Here is a 14,369-nt window from a genome sequence, read left to right on the forward strand (position 1 = left end):
CCACACCCGCAGGTCCTTATCTTCCATTAATTTGTCTAATCCTTTTGTAAAGCCATCCAAGTATTCCCCCCCCCCAACTCCCATCATCTTGGGCCCTTCACAGGAGCTGCCTCATAATATCCAACATCACCCCAGTTTCGCTGACTTTTTCACCAAAGAGGCAGCGCACATTAAAACAACAACAACAACAACAACAACAACAACAACAACAACAGCAACAGCAGCAGCAGCAGCAGCAGCAATTAAACCCCAACCCCCTACAGGTGAAGCTTGACAGGTGGGTATCATAGAATTGGAAGGGACCACCAAGGCTCATCTAGTCCAACCCCCCCACTTGTTATTTCATTGCACCGCATTGTGCTGGTCGTTGGGGCTGCCATGCACAGCCTCAGGATCCAGTTGATGGTTGATGCTTACAAGAGCACTGGGCAGAGGACTTTGCAATCTCCTGCCACGGTCCAAGAAAGTCTTTGCCTATGCCTATATGGCGTCCGGTGTAAGGCAGGTGGGGCCTGTCTTGTGTGAATTAAGCTAAGTGATTAATCACCCAAATATTAATCAACCCTAATTTTTAAACTGATGGGTTTATCAAAGGCCTAGAAATGATGCCTTATGAGGAACGGCTTAGGGAGCTGGGTATGTTTAGCCTGGAGAAGAGAAGGTTAAGGGGTGATATAATAGCCATGTTCAAATATATAAAAAGATGTCATATAGAGGAGGGAGAAGGGTTGTTTTCTGCTGCTCCAGAGAAGTGGACACGGAGCAATGGATTCAATCTACAAGAAAGAAGATTCCACCTAAACATTAGGAAGAACTTCCTGACAGTAAGAGCTGTTCGACAGTGGAATTTGCTGCCAAGAAGTGTGGTGGAGTCTCCTTCTTTGGAGGTCTTTAAGCAGAGGCTTGACAGACATATGTCAAGAATGCTTTGATGGTGTTACCTGCTTGGCAGGGGGTTGGACTGGATGGCCCTTGTGGTCTCTTCCAACTCTATGATTCTATGATCAGCAATTTTTTAGTACTGGAGCAGTAAGGAGGCCCAGTCAGTCGGTCGGTGCATCTGGCTGTTAACCAGAAGGTTGATAGTTTGAGCCCACCCAGGGACAGTTGTGGGCAGAATTCCTGCATCACAGGGGGTTGGACTAGATGACCCTCATGGTCCCTTCCAACGATGATTCTATGATACGGTTGGCCACCTTTTTAAGGTTTTTGGTTCATTGTGACAGCAACGCACTGAAACTGATATAGATGCAAGAAGAAAACAGTCACGCCCTTAACACTTTATATCATTGATTAAGATCAGGTCACAGAATAATTAAGCAAGGAAAGCTACAACCGAATTGGGTTCTGCGTTGGCAGAGAGATAGGATCAGGCTGCCTTGGCCACAGATTACTAACTTAAATCTAAACCACCCACCACCGCCTGTTATTAGAAAAACCAAAGTATCACCACCCGAAACTCTCTATTTAGAGCTACACGTAGGAACTCACTGAGGTGGTACATTCATGAAATTCATCAGCGTTAGTGTGAATTTCTCCTGCTGTGTCCATTTTTCTGTGCAATTTTGCCCAATGTACATACTTTTCCAAAGCAATTTCCCCTAATACAATGCATGTTTGTGTTAGTATTTGATTCTCTCATCGCAGGATCATGTGATCCTCTGTTTACAATCGATAACACTGTAAGTGTGGGAACGGAACTCAGACTAGAGAACTTCCGTTCTGTGTGCTTTTGGTTTTTGCTCTTTGTTCTCTGCTCTCCGGCAGAGAGTGTGTGAGAGATGCTGCTCACCCCAGCCATGTTTTGTTGCTGTAAATAAAGAAATCTGTGATGCCACATTCCTTCATCGTCAGGCTACTTGCGGAACTCTGCTAAGCGTGCACACAGTTCCACTGGATGTGTGTCACAGTGTCTTCCATGCAGGGAATGTATGAAAAGTTTGTATGTTAATTTAATGAATGTATGCTGTTACATACAACCATTGCCCAATAATAATAATAATAATAATATAATAATAATAATAAATTTATTTATTTATACCCCGCCCTTCCCAGTCAAGACCGGGCTCAGGGCGGCTAACAACAAGGATATCAAAGCAAGCATAAAAGAAATAATTCAATTAAAATTTTAAAATTTTAAAATTTCCTAATTTTAAAATTAGGAATCTACAAGTGCAACCTCATTTAAATAGGAGTAGGATAAAGCCTTAAGGGAGGGGAACACCGGGGTCAGACTGAGTCAGTCCAAAGGCCAAGCAGAACAGCTCTGTCTTGCAGGCCCTACGAAAAGATGACAACTCCCGCTGGGCCCTAGTGTCCTGAGAGAGAGCATTCCACCAGGTCGGGGCTAGTACTGAGAAGGCCCTGGTCCTGGTCAAGGCCAGTCTAACCACCTTGTGACTCGGGATCTCCAGTATGTTATTATTTGTGGACCTTAATGTCCTCTGCAGGGCATACCGGGAGAGGCGGTCCTGTAGGTACGAGGGTCCTAAGCCACATAAGGCTTTAAAGGTCAAAACCAGCACCTTAAACCTGACCCTGTACTCCACTGGGAGCCAGTGCAGCTGGTAAAGCACTGGATGAATGTGATCTCGCGGCGAGGATCCCGTAAGGAGTCTCGCCGCGGCATTCTTCAACCCCTGGAGTTTTTGCACACATTACCTGCCTGGAGAACTGGATTGCAAAATTCAGAGAAGCGCAAATTTTGAAGGATGGCTGTGTTTCGCGTGGCACATTTGCTTCGGAGATTGCAAGTTAGGCAAGCTTGCCTTCAAATGTGAACTGGATCAAATTTCTCCTTAATCCCTACTCCCCGATAAATGGGCTACCCAAAATGTTCCTTTGTTGGAGGCTCCATTTGAACTACACATTTAAAGCAGTATTATACCACTTTAACGGGGGACGCGGGTGGCACTGTGGGTTAAACCAGAGAGCCTAGAGTCCCAGCTCCTGCCAACCTAGCAGTTCGAAAGCATGTCAAGTGTGCAAGTAGATAAATAGGTACCACTACAGCGGGAAGGTAAACAGCATTTCTGTGTGCTGCTCTGGTTCGCCAGAAGCGGCTTTGTCATGCTGGCCACATGACCTGGAAGCTGTAGGCTGGCTCCCTCGGCCAATAACGCGAGATGAGTGCCGCAACCCCAGAGTCGGTCATGACTGGACCTAATGGTCAGGGGTCCCTTTACCTTTATACCACTTTGAACAGTCATGGCTTTCTCCAAAGGCTTCTGGGAATTACAGTTCATTCAGGGTGATGAGAGTCATTGGAAGGCCATTCTCCTCACAGAGCTACAATTTCTCAGAGTGGTTTAACAACCGGTTGTAGCTCTATGAGGGGAGTAGGGCTCTCTCAACAACTCCCAGCATCCTCAACAAACTGCAACTCCCAGGATTCTTTGTGGAGAGCCATGGCTGTTGAATGTGGCATGATACTGCTTTAAATGTATAGAACAGGATGGGGCCAAGGCTCTGCAATAAAGTGTATTTCTGGAGTTACGGTGTCCAGAGTGAATTATTTGGTGGTGGAATGAAAGAGCATTCTGCAATCTGAAGCTGCTATACAGGTTGTCTCAGACTCTTAGTATCCATCTGCTTGCAACAAGGCTGGGGAGCCTGTCACCCTCCAGGTCAGTGGTTTCCAAATGTTTCCGAAGCTCTGCCCCCTTGATTCCACCCACAATGCCCACTACTCTGCCCTGTAAAAGGCATTATGCAGAATAGTGGTTTGCACGACCAGCTAAGGAAGATAACAACACAATAAAATTCAGCACTCCCATGAATGAAGATGTAAGGGTGAAGGAAATTGAAAGCATGTAATTTTTATACGTTAGTGGCTTCCCAAACATGCACAGCCCTTCACCTACTGCAGGTGTGCGGTAACTACTAAGAAAACCAATAGCTATTCCCGATAATTGTGATTAGTGACAACTCAGAGTCGTAAATACATACAAACGTGACCAAAGGAAATAGCTTTGAAAGCGTTAAGAGCAATAAAGCCTTAAATAAGAGGTGAGGAAAGTGTTTCTCTCTGGGCCAGGGTTTCCTAAACTTGGGTCTCCGGCTATTTCTGGACTACAACTCCCATTAACCCTTACTAACAGATCCTGGGGTCATGGATGGTGGGAGCATCTGCAGTCCAAAAACAGCTGGAGACCCAAGTTTGGGAAACACTGCTCTAGGCTCTAGCCTGGTCCATTGTAAACAAGGAATGAACATGCTCGGAGGGGGCCAACTCCAGCACCCCACTGCCGCCTCCTTGCTTCTCACTGCCCCTCTAGGTACTCTCAGCCCCCCTACAAGGGGTGGTAAAGGGACCCCTGACAGTTAAGTCCAGTCGTGAACGGCTCTGGGGTTGCGGCGCTCATCTCGCTTTACAGGCCGAGGGAGCCGGCGTTTGTCCGCTCCACAGACAGTTTTTCCGGGTCATATAGCCAGCATGACTAAGCCGCTTCTGGTGCAACGGAACACCGACACCAGAGCAGCACATGGAAACACCGTTTACCTCCCTGCCAGAGTGATACCTATTTATCTACTTGCACTTTTGGCGTGCTTTCAAACTGCTAGGTTGGCAGGAGCTGGGACCGAGCAACGGGAGCTCACCCCGTCGTGGGGATTCGAACCGCCGACCTTCTGATCGACAAGCCCAAAGGCTCAGTGGTTTAGACCACAGCTCCACCTGTGTCCCGGGACAAGGAGTGGTACCAACCACTTTGAGAACCACAGCTGCAAATGTTGCTGACTCCCATCTTCCCTCACTATTAGGCAGTGCTGGTTGGGGCTGATGGGAGTCAGATTTCTGAGATACCTGGAAGGTCTCTAGCACCCACATGCCAGCTCAGCCCAGGTGAGCCTCCCTCCCAAATGGTACCTTGCTCCACGCCTCTCCAAAAAAAGGCATCCGGGCCCTGCCTCTCCGCTTTCTATCATCCTGCATCAGGAAGGGAACGAAGGCAACCCAGGCGGCCCAGACAACACCCTGCACCTTTCAATTAGAGTTTGACAGCCCCGAGGTAATTGGCGGTGACTTGTCCTCCAAACTAAACCCAGATGTAATTTATGGGAGCTAGCAAAGGAAACAAATGTTTGGATTCATCGCAGGGCAGGGTGCCTTGCTAAGGCACTAGGCATTTTGTGGGACATCCCTCATTTTCACCAAACGGCAAAACCAGATCTGGCAAGCGTGTAGCGAATGTTTCTATAGAGTTTACGAGGCTGAGGTGCCTCCCTTGGTTGCAAAAGTTTTTGTGGGGAAAGGACTCGTACTAATCACTATTCACATGTATATTGCGCTTTGGCGTATGTCATCACTGAGGTCTTTGGTCTCAGTGTTCCTCACAACAGCTCAGAAAGATAGGCCAGAGGAGATTGCACGTGGACCACGGGAGATTTTGCACAACCCCCCTGGGCTTTTTACAGTTAGTTAGTTAGTTAGTTAGTTAGTTAGTTAGTTAGTTAGTTAGTTAACAACGTGTATATATTGTTGGGTGATAACGCTGAGGCCTGGTGCCTCCCCCCAAGGCAGCGTTGCCTGGGATTCATCACTCCGGTCTCCCGTCACGCTGATGTGGCCCATATCCAGGGACATGAGCACACGATGAGCAGAGTTCAAAACAGAAGCTCAGCCTTGAGGAGTAACATCTAAGCCTAATTTATTGCAAATTAAATCAAACAAAGAAAACATGGCTTCTCTCTCGGTCTTTCTTCCTCGGAGAGAGAGCTGCAAAAGCAAAAGCTATACAAAAACAGAACAGCGTATCTCAATTTCCGCTCACAAGACTCCAACGATCAGTGCTGGAATGTAAACAGACATGTGACATGTGGCAATCCCACACACCTGCAGCTCAGGAGGAATGGACTTCTCAACATCCTCCCCCATTTCAGTAACCCGCTGCTGCAGTAAAGGAAAAGGGACCATTAGGTCCAGCCGTGACCGACTCTGGGGTTGTGGCGCTCATCTCGCATTATTGGCCGAGGGAGCAAGCGTACAGCTTCCAGGTCATGTGGCCAGCATGACAAAGCCGCTTCTGGAGAACCAGAGCAGCACACGGAAACACCATTTACCTTCCTGCTGTAGTGGTACCTATTTATCTACTTGCACTTCGACGTGCTTTCGAACTGCTAGGTTGGCAGGAGCTGGGACCGAGCAACGGGAGCTCACCCCATCACAGGGATTCAAACTGCTGACCCTAGGCTCTGTGGTTTAACCCACAGCACCACCCGCGCCTCCCCCATTTCATGTAACCCGCTGCTGCAGTATTTCAGCCTAACTGCAACCGCTGTACATAAACCTGAAGTTGTTCCCTGTCAACAACTTTTGACAACACATCAGCAGGAATTTCCTTTCCTGGCATGTAGGACACCTGAATGAGTCCCAAGATATACTGCTTGATTGTAGTAAAACCTCTAAGCATGTTACAAGAAATTTTTAAAAATCATCAAAAAAACCCCTGTTGATTAAGATCAATTGCAAAAAAAGATTAAAACACAGTAGCCTCTACGTATCTAGAAAGCCTTACCAGAACAAAACTGTTCTAAGCAGACACCAAGAAAACCACCTCTATGTGATTTATAAAAATATACTGTAACATAAAACATTAGAATTCTCAATAAAAACAGTTAAAAAGTGCTATTTAGAAATATTCAGAAAATGTTTAAAATCATCAGTAGCTGGAAAAAAATAAAACACATGTAACTTCTATAGGCTTGTATACTCTTGCCTAAACAGACATGTTTTTAATCAGATTCTGAAAAGAGTATAGCAAAGGAGCCTTCCTCATGTCAATAGGCAGGGAGTTCCAAGGTTGGACTGGATGGCCCTTGTGGTCTCTTCCAACTCTATGATTCTAAGGTGTAGTTCCTGATTTCTTACAACTGCAGAATGACCTGCAACAGTGCCGTTTCCACAGGCCAGAGGAATTGAATGTGCTGGTGGTATCATTAGGCATGTATTTATTTATTTGGCACTTTGTTTGTTTGTTTGTTTGTTTGTTTGCAACACTAAAATGCAATACTAAAAACAGTTTAAAACAACTTGCAAGTAAAAAATAAGGTGGGTCCTAAAAATATGCAGCTCAAGTGTCAAAAATCAGAGTAAAGGTATGTGTCTTCCACATTTTCCAGAAACTGCATAATGAAGGGGCCAGATACACCTTTGCGGGGAGGGGCTTTCACAGCTATGGGGCCATCACAGAGAAGGCCCTCTGCTGAGCTGCCACCCCTTTGAGCCTCTGAGGATAGAGGAACTATCCAGGTGCTGATCTCAACATCCAAAATGGTTTTGTAGGGGAGGAGGTAATCTTTCTGTTATCTGGGGCCTGAGACATTATGCAGAAACCACTTAGAATCATAGAATCATTCTTTCTTGTCGTTTGAATCCATTGCTCCGTGTCTGCTTCTCTGGAGCAGCAGAAAACAATCTTTCACCCTCCTCTATATGACATCCTTTTATATATTTGAACATGGCTATCATATCACTCCTTAACCTTCTCTTCTCCAGGCTAAACATACCCAGTTCCCTAAGCCGTTCCTCATAAGGCATCGTTTCCAGGCCTTTGACCATTTTGGTTGCCCTCTTCTGGACACGTTCCAGCTTGTCAGTATCCTTCTTGAAGTGTGGTGCCCAGAACTGGACACAGTACTCCAGGTGAGGTCTGACCAGAGCAGAATACAGTGGTACTATTACTTCCCTTGATCTAGACGCTATACTCCCATTGATGCAGCCCAGAATTGCATTGGCTTTTTTAGCTGCTGCATCACACTGTTGACTCATGTCAAGTTTGTGGTCTACCAGGACTCCTAGATCCTTTTCACATGTACTGCTCTCAAGCCAGGTGTCTCCCATCCTGTATTTGTGCATTTCAATTTTTTTGCCCAAGTGTAGTACTTTACTTTTCTCCTTGTTAAAATTCATCTTGTTTGCTTTGGCCCAGTTGTCTAATCTGTTAAGGTCATTCTGAAGTGTGATCCTGTCCTCTGGGGTATTAGCCACACCTCCCAATTTGGTGTCATCTGCAAACTTGCTCAGGATGCCCTCAAGCCCATCATCCAAGTCATTGATAAAGATGTTGAATAAGACTGGGCCCAAGACAGAACCCTGTGGCACCCCACTAGTCACTACTCTCCAGGATGAAGAGGAGCCATTGATGAGCACCCTTTGGGTTCGGTTAGTCAGCCAGTTACAAATCCACTGAATGGTAGCATTGTCTAGCCCGCATTTTACCAGCTTCTTTACATGGGGCACCTTGTCAAAGGCCTTGCTGAAATCAAGATAGGCTATATCCACAGCATTCCCTTCATCTACCAGGCTTGTAATTCTGTCAAAAAATGAGATCAGATTAGTCTGACATGACTTATTTTTCAGAAACCCATGCTGACTTATAGTGATCACAGCGTTTCTTTCTAGGTGCTCACAGACCGTTTGCTTAATGATCTGCTCTAGAATCTTTCCTGGTATTGATGTCAGGCTTACTTACTTAATCAGAGGCACACCCTCCAATCCACGTGAGATCACAGAGCCCAAAATATGCACTTTCTTCAGGGCCGTGCTTCCACAGCACCTTAAAATGCGTATTTTGGAGAGTTGTGTGAAAACATGGTTCCCCCCAAAATGTATTTTTTAGGTGGGTGCTTTTTATAGGGCAGGATCTCAGCGTCAAATCACGCGAGATCATGGCATCCAAAATGGCCGCCATGCTCTCAAGCAAGCAAACAGGATGTCCCATTTTTTCCCCTGGACACTTGCGGGTTATGAGAGAGTCCAGAGCTTTCCATACTTTTCATGCTGGTGACACACTTTTTAGATGTGCATCATTTCTTGACATAGTCATTCAGTTTTCCTAGCGAACCGGAGGTTAAACTAACCCCTTTCCAGCCGTGGGAGGTGTGTGGAGAGCATTTGCACGACACAGCTGCACACTGCAGCCGACACACTAGCGTGTCGCAACACACAGTTTGGAAAGCTCTACTCTAGTCTATGAAGGCTGAGGATGCCACAATACATCTCTTGATCTCTAAGGTGGCACGATATTGTTCCTGTGGCAACAGGCTCACATAGTTGCCCCTCTGAAATTTGATGCCCAGGGCTTGTTTTGTGAGCATACTCACAGATCAGAGCCATGGCAGCCATTTTGTGCTGCCACCCACAGCACTTTTATCAATATAAGATGAACCACATCCCCCCCCCAAAGCACTGGTCAGACTTCTAGTCTCTGAGCACAATAAGAGTCCCACTGGTTCAGATCAGAGCCTTGTCTAGTCCAGTAACCTATCCTCTCAGCGGCAGACTCTCCCTCATGATCGCCAACAATATGATCTTGACCAGTAGCCATCGACAGATTTATTTCACCCTCCTTGAATTTGTCTAACCCCCATTTAAATTCGTCCAAGTTGGCAACCGTTACTCCATCACATGGGAGAGAATTCCGTGGTTTAACTGCATGAAAAAATAATTCATTTTGTCTGCCCTGAATCTTCCAACATTCAGCTTCGTTGGATGACCCCTGGCTATGAGAGAGGGAGGAAATTTTTTCCTTTAAAGGACTAGAAGCATTAAAATAAATTCATGCCGAATTCTGCTGTGAGGCGCTGTGACAACGTTTCTCAAAGTTGATAGTAAAGTGTCTCTAGAGCGTGGATGGAAATGTAAGAGCATGTGAGCCGTGCTGGATCAGGCCAGGCCAGAGGCCCATCTTAAGCCCAACATCCTGTTTTCTTCAGGTACCAACCAGGTGGCCCTGATGGGAAACCCACAAGCAGAGCTAGAAGGCAATAACGTTTGGTATGTAAAGGTATACTGCCTCTGTCCATGGAAGTTCTCTGTAACTATTGTGGCTAATAGCTGTTGATGAACATGGATTTTATTCAACTCCCTTTTACTCAGGGCCAAACTAGATGTGTCACTGCAAAAAAACACGCAGGTTTCTAAACGCAAATTGCATCAGTTGGTGAGGTGGAGCGATAATTCTTTTTTTAAAATTCCTTCTTTGAAGTCAGTATTGGCCTGGCAAGGAATTCCCCTCTGGGTGCTAACAGTCAGTATGAACCCATGGCTGGATTTGTTTTTACATATATAATTGCTTTTCATTGTTTCTGTCTACGGAATTGTTTTTAATTGTTTCCCTTGCTGTTTTTCTTACTGATTGTTGATTGATTCTATTTTATGGGAAGTTATTCATAAACGGAATCAAATGATAAACAAGCAAATGATTTGCTTTATGAGGAAATTCCTCTCTGGCTTTATCCACGGTTTATTATTTGTAGAATCCAGCTGTGTGTGCCCTTGAGCTCACAAAGGGGAATGTTTATCTGTCCATTTTGTTTTCTCTTAATTTTCTCAGTTTCTCAGTCTCAAATTCAGCTTGCTACATTTCCTCACCAGTTTGTGGTTTTGTCTCTGTCTAGTTTTAGGCGCAGGGCAAAAACTTTCCTTTTTATCTGAGTTTTTGGCCCTTAATCTAAAAAGTTCTTAAATATCTGTGGCCTCCTGAGGTGAGGCAGGACCTGCTAGGCCTGTCTTTTATTTGTGCAGATGTGTTTCTCTATTTAGTGATTGTGTTTATTGTAATTGGTTTTAGTACAGTGGTACCTTGGTTCTCGAACTCAATCCGTTCTGGAAATCCGTTCGACTTCTGAAACGTTCGAAAACCAAGGCGCAACTTCTGATTGGCTGATTGGCCCCGGAAGCAATGCCGACAGCCGAAACGGACTTTCAGTTTCTGAGAAATGTTCGCAAACTGGGAACACTTATTTCCGGGTTTGCAGCGTTCAGAGCTGATTTGTTCGCCAGCTAAGCCGTTTGGGAACCAAGGTACCACTGTATTGCTATTGTGTTCGTAAGGTGTTTCAAGGCCTTTTTTATGAATAAAATGACTAAATAACAATAGTTTTAAAAATATGTTTTTAATTAAGATTTCCCATAAGTAACAAAAGTACATTCAGTGTCTCTGTTTTCAAATTGTAGAGTCTTTCATATAGATCAATTGCAGTCAATCTGATACATTTTTGTTGGACATAATAGTAATAATAATTTTAAAACAAAAAATCCACATGCAAATTCCTCAGACACATTTTTGTGTGTTCAATTTTGCCAAAGATGCACATGTTTGCAATGAATTTTCCCCACAACAATGCATTTTTATATGTGATTGCCACTAATTACATAGGCATTTGGCTGTTAGAGGTAACAAGTTCCACCTGACATTAGCGGGGGTCGTTGCATGTGCATGACATCACATGTGCAACACACATGTGCAACACACACCCCTCTCTGTCTGCAAGGCCCAGTGTGAGGCCCTCCACCACCGCAGGCAGGCCCAGCGAGGCTCGGACACTCAAGATTGGGGGGCTCGGCCACATCCCTGCATACTTTTGGGGACGATGACTTAGTTGTCCTCATCCCCATAAAGTTGACGTTCATGTTAGCTTTGATTCCTAAATTGCAGGGGGTTGGACCCTTCCAGCTCTACAATTGTATGGTTCTAATCTATTAACCACCTGCTTGAACCGCTGCTGGCATCAACACAGCTTCCTCTGCTATGCACTTCCCTCACCCTCTGGCAAGCGCATCTCTTAATTTTGGATGGAGGAATTGGAATTGCCCAATTCCGGGGCTGTTGGACGCAAGACATTTAAAGCTGCAGCTGATAATCTGGTGCAATGGAGCTGCTCTCCTTTCAGTCGGCATTCCTGGAAGTCAACATTCCAGTGTCTCTGGGTGGGGCTGGCCCCGGCCAATTGTGGCGCTGGTTGTAATGCAATTTGGTTACTTTTAATTAACTCTCTAGCTCTAATTAGGGACTGGAAGCAAGCCGGCCAGAAAGCTAGTCAAGTGGCTAACTGATCTCATCTCACTTCCCAGGAAAGAATCCATCATTTTGGCGGTGAAGCAACAGGGAGACACTATTTATGGAAAAAGGGTTCTGTGTTGTCCATTTTGGAGAGGAGAGGAGAGGAGAGGAGAGGAGAGGAGAGGAGAGGAGAGAGAGAGAGAGAGAGAGAGAGAGAGAGAGAGAGAGAGAGAGAGAGAGAGAGAGAGAGAGAGAGAGAGAGAGAGAGATTTAACATTAGCCCATGGGCCTAAGAGTAAATTAATCACAAGTCAAAACAACTCAGCAGGGTTTTGTTTTTTTAATAAAAAAAACTCTTCAACAAAATCAACATGCCTCATCTTGTGGGTTTTGTGTTTCCCTGGGAGTGGCATCCACAAATGGGTGGCAGGAATTGGTAACTCCGCTTGGTACACTGAGGTCATAAGAACTTAATTAAGGCCTGGCTGGATCCGGCCAAGTTTCATTGATGTATTGCAAATGGCAGCCTGCCAGGCACATGCATGCCTCCTGCAAGCACAACAGCAGGAGTTGGCCAGAATGCGGAAGTTGACTGACCCTGGACATGGCGCCTTTACTGAGCAATCAAGAGCTTGAATTTGGGCATCCTGGCTCCCAGTTTCCCCCTAGAACAGGGGTGGAGAGACTCGAACCCAAGGGTCAAATGTGCCCCTCCAGACTTCACTGGCATGTGGGACTCCCCCCTGCCCCAGCAATGCACTCCCTCCCCAGGCTATACCCCACATTGACCCTGCAGCATACCCTGAGGGTTTCTGCCTGGCTGGCCTTTGCCCTTGAACTCGTAGCTGCGATTCCTGCATTGTGGAGGCTTGAACTAGAAGGCCTTTGGGGTCTCTTCCAGCTCAGCAACTCTATGACTCAATGGCAATGCCTCTTGCTTCACTGGCTGGAGGATGGAAATGGGTGTGTGCGGAAACTGGCCTGCTGGAGGAGGAGGAGGAGGAGGAGGAGGAGGAGGAGGAGGAGGAGAAGAAGAAGAAGAAGAAGAAGAAGAAGAAGAAGAAGAAGAAGAAGAAGAAGAAGAAGAAGAAGAAGAATAATTGCTGCTCTTTTGCTTTCAGCCTTGCTCACTGCTGACATGTGGCCCCCAAAAGGTTGCCCCACAGGGAATGCGGCCCTCTAAGCCAATTGACTGTCATCCACCTTGGATGAGATAATTCCCAAAGTATTAGTGATGCAATTGTGTCAGGAAAGCACTTCCTTTCATCATTCTTGAATCTAATGCCATATCAATTCATTGGGATGACTTGGAGTTCTGAGAGTTGGGTGAGCAATGTCTGGGTGTCCACGCCATGCTCAAACCATGCACCATTTCACAAACCTCTCCTGCAGTCATGCTTTCCCCCTTAAATTAAAAACCCCATATGTTGTAATTGTTCCTTGCCAAGGAGTCAAGCAGTCGTTTGAGCATTCTGGCCACCCAATTCCAAATCTACAAGATCATTTCTGAAATGAGCAACAGCCAAAATCTGTCACGGTATTGTTGTTGTTGTTGTTGTTGTTGTTGTTGTTGTTGTTGTTGTTATACAAGTGGTTTTTTCCTTAGGATACTCAAGGATACATAGTACCAGCATCTTCGCCCAAAATGTTAAAAGTGTGGCACTTAATTAACAATTCATGCTGAGAACCAGCACCATTTTTTCTAAATAAATTAAAAAAGCACTGATGATGACTATTTTCATTTCTATACTGCTTTATATTTTAGATAAAACACCTCAAAGCGGTTTACAACCTACATTAAAACATCAGATAAAACAGTGCAGAATGAAACATCACTGAAGAAAGTCAGATATGAAGTATACATTCAATGCAACATGGTTAACAGGAAACTAAAATGTTATCTTTAAATATTTCAAACTAAAGCCTTACAAAGGAGGTCAACTTCAGAATGCATATTTAACGCAGCAAAGTTAACCAAAAGAAAAATACTGTGGAAACTCAGGCTCCATGACTTGGGTCTGCACTATGAGACAACCAAAATGTCACTGGCGATATCACGATTCAGGGTCCCTGCAGACTGCCTGCCTGCCTCCTCCCACTCAGCCGCCCTACAGCGGGGGGGGGGGGTAGACAGCAGGCGGACCGTTTTTGGAGCGCGGAGTCTGCGCACACCCAAGACACCACGTCTCTGTTGCGTAGCTCAGGCGCACTGCAGGCCCCATGGTGAGTACCACCTGGTATTTTGTCCCCCCCCCCTCAGTGGTGACACCCGGGGCGGACTGCACCCCCGCACCCCCTTCCTCTGCCCCTGGCAAAACGTAGCTTTGGGCAATTAGAGTGGATAAAAGCACCATAGCTCAACAAATCTCAGAAAGGTGATGGGGAAATGCACTGGAAAACTGTGGAGGTGAACAAATGATTTACTGGAAGACGTAGAGCCTGAGAACAAATCAGCATGAATGCAGGATGAGTGCTCATTATAATTATAAAAAAAAATAGACCAGATTTGCCTCCGCATAGCAATGAGGGAGGAATTTGATTCAGTTTGCATTGAAAAACGGATTGGTTAAATCTGCACGTTCCAAA

This window comes from Zootoca vivipara, chromosome 17 (genome assembly GCF_963506605.1).
Source record: "Zootoca vivipara chromosome 17, rZooViv1.1, whole genome shotgun sequence".
Taxonomy (NCBI): Eukaryota; Metazoa; Chordata; class Lepidosauria; order Squamata; family Lacertidae; genus Zootoca; species Zootoca vivipara.